The following is a 10,596-nucleotide window of genomic DNA, read 5'->3' as shown; positions in this document are numbered from 1 at the left end:
CGAAAAGCGATTAAAAATATATTTAAATTTCACCGTAACGCGTCAAATAAAGTACCTAATTTATAATCTGGATATATGCGATGAGCTAAGTATCATAGTTGTAGCAGTATTATATACTAAAATTTAGGATTGCAAGGTATTTATTTTTGTAATAGCGTTAAGGCCGGACAGCATTACAGCGCGACGCGTCGCTTTCCGTACGCCGCGACGCGCAACAACGTGCTGTGCCGCGCCACTCTAGTGTCTTCCTAAGCCTTAAATGACACGCTGTCCGGCGCGATGCGACGCGGCACGTCAGATATAGTTTATACTTTTTTCATACTAATATTATAAATGTGAAAATGTGTCTGTCTGTCTGCTAGTTTTCACGGCTCAACCGTTCAACCGATTTTGACGAAATTTGGTACAGGGATAACTTGCACCCCGGGGAAGGACATAGGCTTCTTTTTATCCCGGAAAATTGAAGAGTTCCCACAGGATTTTTTAAAAACCTAAATCCACGCGGACGAAGTCGCGGGCATCATCTAGTAGTTTATATGACTTTGTATGGAGCAAAGCGCACTTGAGCGACGTGGCGCGTAGTTAATATGAGTTTGTATATAGCAAGGCGCTGACGCGTCGCGCAGCGCAACGTTAAGTGCGTTTGTACCTTGAATTTCTCTATTAGGTTATCTAATAGAGTAGTACAGAAAATATAGGTTCGTTTGTGATTAGTTGCTCGCTCAAAATGGTTAACGCCCAAGGGATTTTGTTTTTGTCATTTGTATGGAATAACCTATCAGGTTTGGTGAGATGTAAAATCTTGTACAAAGCCTACAGAACAAAAACGAAACGAAATTTGATTTCGAATGAAAATGCCTTATTGACCTTAGCAACAAGTCGTTCTAATATAAAGTCAAAGTAGGGAAATTAACATAAGTACTATATCAAGTCGTGAGTACTAGTATGGCCGAAACCCTTCTCATTCTGAGAGGAGACCCGTGCTCTGTAGTGAATGTTAATTAATTGTAATATTATAATTATAAATAATAATAATATACACTGTATCATAAAAATACTCTTTGTATAAATTTATGATTGGCTAAATTTATTATACTATGTAATTATATAGAAAAGTTTTGTGTATAAATATGTAAACAAATTATCTGTTCGCTTAGTACGAGATTTATGTCTCACCAACGTTGATAGTATTCGAGTGGCGAAAACCTTCCGCATTATGGTAAACTGGATCTTAACTGCCTTGTTTAAAGCTCAAGTTTGTCTACACATCTACAGCCAGCGCTCCAAGCTGAAACGTTACGAAATTAAAATCAGTGGCATTGAATTTTTGACTTCAATTCAAGTCGCTTTAGGTCCATTTTACTTTGACGGCATTGTGTTTCGACTCTCGAATTCTAGCAACGTTTGGTGAGACGTCAAATCTCATACTAAGCGTACTGAAACTAGATGATTTTGTAAAAAAAAAAACTATTAGTCACATTTTCTGGTATGTAATATCTTAGATTCTTTAATATATACCTACTAATCTATTCATGATCAATAAATCAAATAGGTTTTTAAAGTAGAGTCATTTAATATCAATTTCTAAAAATGCTAAATAGTTATATTAATATTCTTTATAATTATTATTTGTGCTTGCGCGATTTGTAGAACAATTTGTATAATATGTTGTAAAAACCATTATCACAGTTCACCACAGTTAGGGAACTTCTAACGTTGAGACTTCGACGTCACTGGCAGGCCTCAAAATGTTAATACAATGACGCAAAGAGCCCTATTTTTCTTTGATTTCACGTCACCATAGCCTAATATTTGACATATTATCGTCGATTCACGACCGGGAAACCGAGAGTTTCCTCACTCTAAGGGCGTTTGTGCACTCCTATACACATATCGTATCCGAATGCAGATGAGTGCACTAACGCCCTAATTCACTCTGCCATAATGTAGAATTTCATATTTTGTTTTTGAGATAATAATATTGTGATCTTTCAGTTTTATTTTGTTTCCTTTGCATACAGGTCTTAGTACGAGTTTACACATTGATAGATTTCGAGTGTTGAAACATAAATGTCAGAGTAAAATGGACCTTAACTTTTTTTGTTTAAGGTATAAGTTCGTCCATACATTTACAACCCCAAACGGAAATAACAAATATAGGTTGTATTGTACGGAACGAATATCGGCAGTATTGAATAGACGTATTTGTATTTTTTTTTGTATTTATTTATTTATTAAAGAAGAATATTTGCAGGTTACAACAAGTTTGGTGCATTCATAAACTTTAAATAAGTTTTTCCGTACACCAGTGCCGTCGACAGTCGATAGGTACCTACACGTAACATTTAAAACAATTATTTTAACAACTATTGTTTAAAAAATTATAAAAGATTAAGTTGCTATTGGGGCCGATTCTCTTGTACACAATCTTTAAACTAAACTAAATTAACAGGTCTAAATCTAGTGCTATCCTTTTCCGCAAGCAACATTATGAAAAGGATAGCATTAGATTTAGACGTGTCATTTTAGTTTAGTTTAGAGATTGTGTACAACGGAATTAGCCACACTGTTTACAAAATTAGCCACAATACTTGTTTAAAATAATATTTTAAATCATTTGTTATAAATATAGACTTATGCGATATTTTCTTAAACATTTGTTACATTATTTTAGGTCTATTTTATTCTAACATTATTTCTATGTCCGAAATCGATCAACGTTTACGAGTTGTGAAAACTCATACTACTCGTATTCGTACTGGTCGTGCGCTCCTGCACTCAATTGTAGTTCATCTTACGTATCTCAGATTTTCTCTGTAAATTGTGTAATAAAAACATAATCTGTATTTTATCACTATAATAATAGTCTGTTAACCTCTTAGGCTCAGATCTATAGAGCATACTTTGACTTTGCTCAGATTTAAGATGTGTTAAAGCAAGACAGATTTATGTGAGAGATACCTATTCATCTATCTCGTCTTAACTCTGTTTTAAGTCTAAGCAAAGTTAGAGTGCATCTACATATAAGTACAATGCGACAAGGCTATCTTGGCGCGTGGCGAAAATCGCGAACTAACGTTGTGTGTTTGCCCTTTGTTCTTGTTTGAATATTCTAAGCCTTTGTTCACCAACAGCGCCCCCTTAAGTGCCAGGAGAGCCTTGTCACACTGTAGCTCTGTACTCTACAGATCATAGCCTTAGTATGAAAGCATCGTTCCAGTGGATTTAGTTTTCCAAAACTACAAAAACTGGACGTGGCGTAACCCTAATTAACAACGCAAAGTTTATGTCTCGTTCTCTAATGTCGCATATTGTAAGAAATATTCACCAAATATTATTGCCATGAAAATATTAGTGGGAATTACCTAGTTGATAAGATTGATTTGTATGCATTTGCGCATTATGTATATTAGAGCCATTACGCACGGGCGACTAGTCGCCCGGCAACTCGTCGACGGCGACCGTTAGAATCTGTAATTTATATGGAAGACGGCACGGCGACTAAAACGGCGGTAATGGGTTTTATAGTCTTTTCAATCACATTACTATCAACGTTTAAAACTTTACAGTTTGTGAACTTACAGTAGCTAATTATGTTCTACACTATCTCTTCACTATACTAAGTTCCCAGATTTGAATGTAGCCAGTCAACTTTTTACATGTTTTATATACTAAAAACTTACAGAAACATGACAGTGACTTCTGCAAGGACCTGCCAGTTAACATTTGACCTGGCCCTCAATACGGTATTTGACAACTATTCAAATCAGTATCTTTTTATCAAACGTCAAAACGCGCACTTAGTATGCGATATTCTATGAAATACTGGAATGTGACGTCACGTCATAATGACGTACTTTTTTAATTTAATCAATAATTTAAAATGGTTATTACACTTAAAACAAACAAGGGACGTGTATTTTACGTATTTTGGAAGACCCTCTATTTAATAATCACTGAGAAATAATTTATTTTTAATGTAGTCAAATATCCAATTGTGTAAGAAAAACGTATTCAGCGTTATCGTAACCGGTAGCAAATCTGCCTCCTGATTGGCTGTGAAAAAATGTAAACAGCGGATCAACCAATCAAAATACGATGAATTCGATTTTCTTACACAATCAGGGGCTGTTCTTGGAACCCCTTAATACTGCATAGCGTCATAGTATTACACATAATTTGTCATTACATTATAATAGATTTTAAACCTGCCAAACTTGTATGTCACATTGTAAAAATTCACATTATTATAATTTGAATTACTTGTGTTTATTTTACTTCGATCGAGGGCGGTGTATATGTCTTTAGTATTTTATATGTAAATTTGTGAATGCATGCAGTCCGATATCGATGTGATGAATGATAATGATGATTATGTTGTAATATTCTTAAGACTTATGGCTGGTTCACATGATTTTAGTCCTTGTATTCAGTAAGTTCTTATCAGGACTAGACAGACATGGAAAGCATCATCTACATTTTAATCCTACTAATATTATAAATGTGAAAGTGTGGATGTTTCGATGTTTGTTACTCAATTACGCAAAAACTGCTTAACGGATTTGGATGAAATTTGGAATAGAGATAGATTATACCCTGAATTAAACTATTACTGAGTCTTTGTGTGGTTGCAACGGAAATTGACGCGGCGATCGACCAATCCGGACGGGACAAGTGTTCCCGTCTTCATATAAAATGTGGCTAATAATCTGTTGAACACAATCCCTAAACTAAACAAAAATTACCGGTATAAGTGTATTGCTATACCTTTCAGAATGGTCTATGCGGAAAAGGATAGAACGAAATTTAAATTTAGATAGTAATTAAGGTAATTCAGTTTAGTCAGAGATTGTGTACAACAGAATTAGTCACAATGTATGACTACGTTCGCCGTCTTTCACTTCTTGATACATGTCTAGGGTTGCCAGGCGTCCGGATAAAGCCGGACACAGGTAGGCTTTTTGATTGCGTGTCCGGCCAAAATAAACGGTGTCCGGCTTGTCCGGCTTTTGTTAGGCTTTTTACATTTCGCAAACGAGCGTGGCCGAGCGCAGGCTAGTAGACTGTCGGTCGCTCCCGCAGGCGGCAGTGCCGCCCGACAACAAGATTTATGACAATAATAAAAAAAAGCTTGATTTTACATACAATTTTTTTGTCGTACCTATTAATACTAAGAATCTAACCTAAAATCCTCAATAATGTAGGGTGTCCGGCCATTCTACCTAAATGTCCGGCCAAACTGGCTGGTCTGTCCGGCTATTAGATTTGGCGACCTGGCAACCCTATACATGTCAATACAGTAAGTAGGTACACTGTACAGACTTGGAATGTTACATAATTTTGCTTCTAGTCAATGTTAGTCGCGAAGGATTGCTAACTTGATTTATTTTTGAGTAGGAATACAGCGCTGGTTGAGATCGCTGGACTGGAAGGAGCTACTAGAGTAATGTGAACCGGTCATAATAAAATTAATATAAGGCTCATAAAACATCGCAATTCTATATTCAATAGTTCCTTTGTACGTGTCATTTGTAATCGAGTAAAAGAAATAATGCATTATATTCATTTAAATAAATATTGTATAAAATAATTTACCGAATAATTATTATTCGCTTATCTCAAATATATTTTTTTTTAATAAAACAATTTACATACTTGAATTATGGTCTTTTTTTATTTTAGTAGGTAGGTACATCTACCTATACTTTGTATACTTTTGATAGTTTTTCACGTCATCTCTCATAATTCTATTCTGATTGACCACATCTCTGTTCCGCTTCGCTTCAGTGGACAGGCACCCTAATATTATGAAACTTTAACTTACATTTTACATTCTTAAGCATCTTTGAGATCACAAGCGTTCGTTGTTTTGAATTGAATTGAATTCCTAAAAATTAGCAAATTTACAGGAGTGCGAAAAACTTGAAGTTTGGTTTGTTACTTGTTATGGATACTGAGCAGTTGCTTTTTTAAATTTTTTAAGAGTTTGTGAGTAAGAAAACGGCTCGTTTTCTTATTTCTGACAGGCTGCGTTTCGGTAATTTCGAAGTCATTCTCTAGCAAATGGCCGGGCATTAGCAATTAGCAACCCGGTGCGGGCGAGCGCGGGTGAAGTGCGGGTGTGCGGGGCGTCCCACTGCCATCTCAACCATTCGTTGACTATACCTTATCTAAAAATTCATATAATTTATATAAAAAACAACGCAATCCTTATGTTGCGGACAACAAAATTGACATCGGAAGGGGAATGCCGCGAAACCATCCAAACAATTTTTATTGTTTCGTGGCGTTCGCTATTGTAGAGCGGGCTATATCTGCCTAAGGTAATTAAGAGCGCTGTGTATTCGAAGCCTTAGGAATCAGTCAAGTAAGGTACATTGTAACCACTAACTAAGTAGCTGCTACCTGCCCATTGCCATACTTACTTACTTAAAAAGTTATCAAAGTTAATCAATAATGACCGGATCATTACGATACAAGTTAACGGTCTTACCACAAAAAATTAAACAGGCTTTAAACGCGTCTTAAATTTTAAACCTGACAGATTTTCCCAAGCACTGATCTTGCCAGCTAAAAAAGCTGTGGTAGCCTAGTGGTTACGACGTCCGCCTTCCAATCGGAGGTCAGGGGTTCGATCCCGGGCACGCACCTCTAACTTTTCGGAATTATGTGCGTTTTTTAAGTAATTAAAATATCACTTGCTTAAAACATCGTGAGGAAACCTGCATGCCTGAGAGTTCTCCATAATGTTCTCAAAGGTGTGTGAAGTCTGCCAATCCGCACTTGGCCAGCGTGGTAGACTATGGCCAAAACCTTCTCACTCTGAGAGGAGACCTGTGCTCTGTACTGTAGTGAGCCGGTGAAGGGTTGATCATGATGATGATGATGATCTTGCCAGTGATCATGAGTTTCTCTGCCTACTCGCGTTTTTTTAACAATGAGCCCGAAGAACCTAGTCGAGCATCCGCCGCAGACAGCTGATGTAAGATAGCCGCATCTTTATTTTCAATCTGTTTAAAATCGAAACGTTCGTCTTATCTTCCGCCCAAGAAAATTGTTAAAGTATTTGATACTTAGGTAAACTACGCGGCAGAAAATAATGTACATCGGCCGTTAGAATGACATTTCGGCTTTGTAGAGCGTTGTCTCTGTCACTCATACCTATGTGACGTTTTGTCGGTCTCAACGACAGAGAAAGTGCTCTACAAAACCGTAGCCTCTTTTTAAAGGTTGATGTATATTAATTATTAATTTCTATCGCGTAGGTACTGTATATTTTTGTTCACACTTACTTTGCAGTCTAAGTCTCAATTTTCATAGGTCAAAGTTAAGTAGGTATCTACATATGAGACAGATTACAAAATATAACTCCTTCAAGTTACATGCCTGTCGACTGTAGGTGGAACAACCGGTCCAGTTGGTTCACTGCATGATTAAAATAATGATATATTCTCACATATGCCAAAGCTTTTGCGGATCTACCTAACGCTTCTAACGTTATCCGAGTGCGTTGCGTATAGATGCTTGAGTCTTGACATTTTGAACAAGTTCAAATTTTGGAAAAAACTTCCAGCGTTGCTATGCTCTCAGACATTTTAATAGGTGGGTACATTACATTATTTAACTAGATGATGCCCGCGACTTCGCGTGGATTTAGGTTTTTTAAAATCCCGTGGCCGAACTCTTTGGTTTTCCGGGATCAAAAGTAGCCTATGTCTTTCCCCGAGATGCAAGCTATCTCTGTACCTCTTTATTGAAGTCGACAGACATTGAAGACAGACAAACTGACAGACAGATAGACACACTTTTGCATTTATAATATTAGTATGGATCTCTGCTCAATCTACATGAATATGCTCCCCAAACAAGTAGAAAATCTGTTTGCATTTTGAATCGGAACCGTGAAGATTAAAGATACCTACTTAGTTCGTGGATACTTATGTATACCTACTTAGGTACTTATTATTCTAAGTCCATGAGAAAAATTTCCCAAGGTGCTGTAATGGCAACCTCGCACCGGAAGACGCAGCGTTGGAAGACACCCCACTAGGTGGACGGACGACATCAGACGAGTCGCAGGGAGCCGCTGGATCCAGGCGGCGGCGCAAGACCGTGGCGTGTGGATTTTGTGGAAGTCCCTACAAGAGACCTATGTCCAGCAGTGGACGTCTATTGGTTGATAATGATGATGATGATGATGATAAGAAAGTTTTAGATGTTTTAAGTATATCGTTGCCGAAGATAAAGTCTGTTCGTTACAGCTTCAACTTGACTTTCCCATTCAACGCAGTCTCGCCATGCAATCCGTGCATTACTTACCAAGTGGAAATATAATAATATATTTTCGTAGATATATATATATATATATATATATATATATATATATATACAGGGTGTAACCAGAACGCTGGCAAAACGAAGACAGGTGATAGTACTGATGATCACTATGATACCACAAAAAAATAAAAATCCTATATTTTGTAAAATTTCACGATATATTGCAAATAAAACATCTGACTGACGCTAGAGGTCAACGAACGTTGCGTAAGCAAGCCACTCGTGTCGTAGGCGAGGGTATTGACCCGAGTTTTGCACGCTATACATTGCGGGTTTGAAAAATACTAAATCACTAAACTACGAAATGAGGCAACTGGTTATTGGTATTGGATTGTGTTTAGGTAGTATAACAATTGACCAATTTATAATAAATAAGCTAAGTTTTTGCTAGCGTTCTGGTTACACCCGGTATAAGATAGTTACCTATAGGTACTAGGTAAGTAGCAATAATGCATGTAGATAATTAAATTAATTTAGCACGCTACTTACTATAATTACATAATTACCATGTGTATGTTTAAAAAGCCAGAATTTCAAAATATGTATAGGTAGGTCTAGGCCTACCTACTTAACTAATTTAAATACCTATTTAAATAGAGAAGTTCTGACTCACTGATTGATTCACCAACGCCCAGCCAAAACCCCACTCTTATTAATAAACATGGACTAGAGCGAGATTAAGTTTATTCCAAGGTGTAAGTCTGTAGTAGCTACATTCTGTATTGATAAACATAGAGTAAGGAGGAAGTAAAATAATGCGACTCTACTCTCGGTGTAAAATTTACTCCTGGAGACCTAGAAAGCAAAAAGCTGAAAAAAAATTAAGACGCCGAATAATGCCGGATTTTTTAAATTTGGGGAGCGAAGCCACGGATGGTTGCTAGTTTCAAGATAAATTTTATCTTACCTGGGTACCTAGGTATCTGAGTAGAGCTCAAAACTGACTGCCCTTGTTCCGTTCTTCTTATCATTTATTTAACTTTGTCAAATAAACCGTTGCATTTGAATGCTGTAGGTACATGTCTACTATAAAATTAAGAAACGCTTGCATCTTTTATCACTTTGTATAATGGTCTTCTACATAGTAAGTAGGTACCTAAGTGCCTAATTAATTATGGTGCATATTTAGAATGACCGTCTCTTCGACCTCTTCGCCAAAATATTAGAACTGATATTATTTTTTCATACATAGAGTGTCGCCACACGAGCAGGAGTAGCTATCAAAGATTTTATGTAGGTATAACTACCTATTTTACTAGAGTTTTCAGGTACCTAACAGACATACGAATATACAGACACATGGTCGCATTTAATAATATTAGTAGATAAGTACTTATTGAGTTAATACTATAATATAACGAGTTACTTATTGAGATATCATAACTAAGCAGTGTTTATTATTACCTACAATCAAATCTTTTTAGTTAAGGCCACCCGTGCGAAGCTAGGGTAAATCGGCTTAAAAAAATCTACATCATATTAATATCATATCCCTCAGAGTTGCTTAACCTCCAACTTTCAATCACCAACTTTGTAAATAAACCTTGATGTGATTTTTGGTCTTCAAAGCACTATTAGATAATAATTATGTATTCTGATACAAGCATACTTACTTATTGAAAAATAATTTACATATTGGTAAAATATTTTTAAATTGTGTCAAAATTGAATCATTCATTAAAAGTTGTTAATAGTTTAACGTATTTCTTAATAATAATTATAATAATTATTAATACGAATTACGGACTGTATTGCGTGACAGTTCGAAACGAGTAAGCAGGTATAGTTAATTCATGCTGAAGTCTTTTTGTTGCAAGACTTTTTAGTCTTGTGTCTAGTCGCTTTCACACTATAAATGGAAGAAGAGACCTAGTACAATAATTTTATTAAACACATATTTTTTGAAACGTCGTCAAAAATTCAAAAAAAATTCAAAAAAAAAATGTAGAAAGTAAGTAATTATAAGTACAGAGTACCTACAGACCTACCTATGTTAACGATTTTCTTGCTTCTAGATCGACCGATTTGAATGCTGTTTTTACTCAAAGGTTGGTTTAGTCGGGGTGGTACATTGTTTGTTAATATAGTGTCATATGTCTTGTTTAATTATTATCTAGGTACCTACTTAGTCGTTTCCAAGGTCTGGTGAAAGAGCATGAAAGTAGTCACACGAACTCAGCCCTATTAAACATAGGTCTACCGAGTTACCGTATAGTGATCCACTTCAAAAGTTTCAGTGCTAAAGCACTGAAACCTATC

This window comes from Maniola hyperantus, chromosome 3 (genome assembly GCF_902806685.2).
Source record: "Maniola hyperantus chromosome 3, iAphHyp1.2, whole genome shotgun sequence".
Classification (NCBI taxonomy): Eukaryota; Metazoa; Arthropoda; class Insecta; order Lepidoptera; family Nymphalidae; genus Maniola; species Maniola hyperantus.
This window is presented reverse-complemented; position numbering follows the sequence as displayed.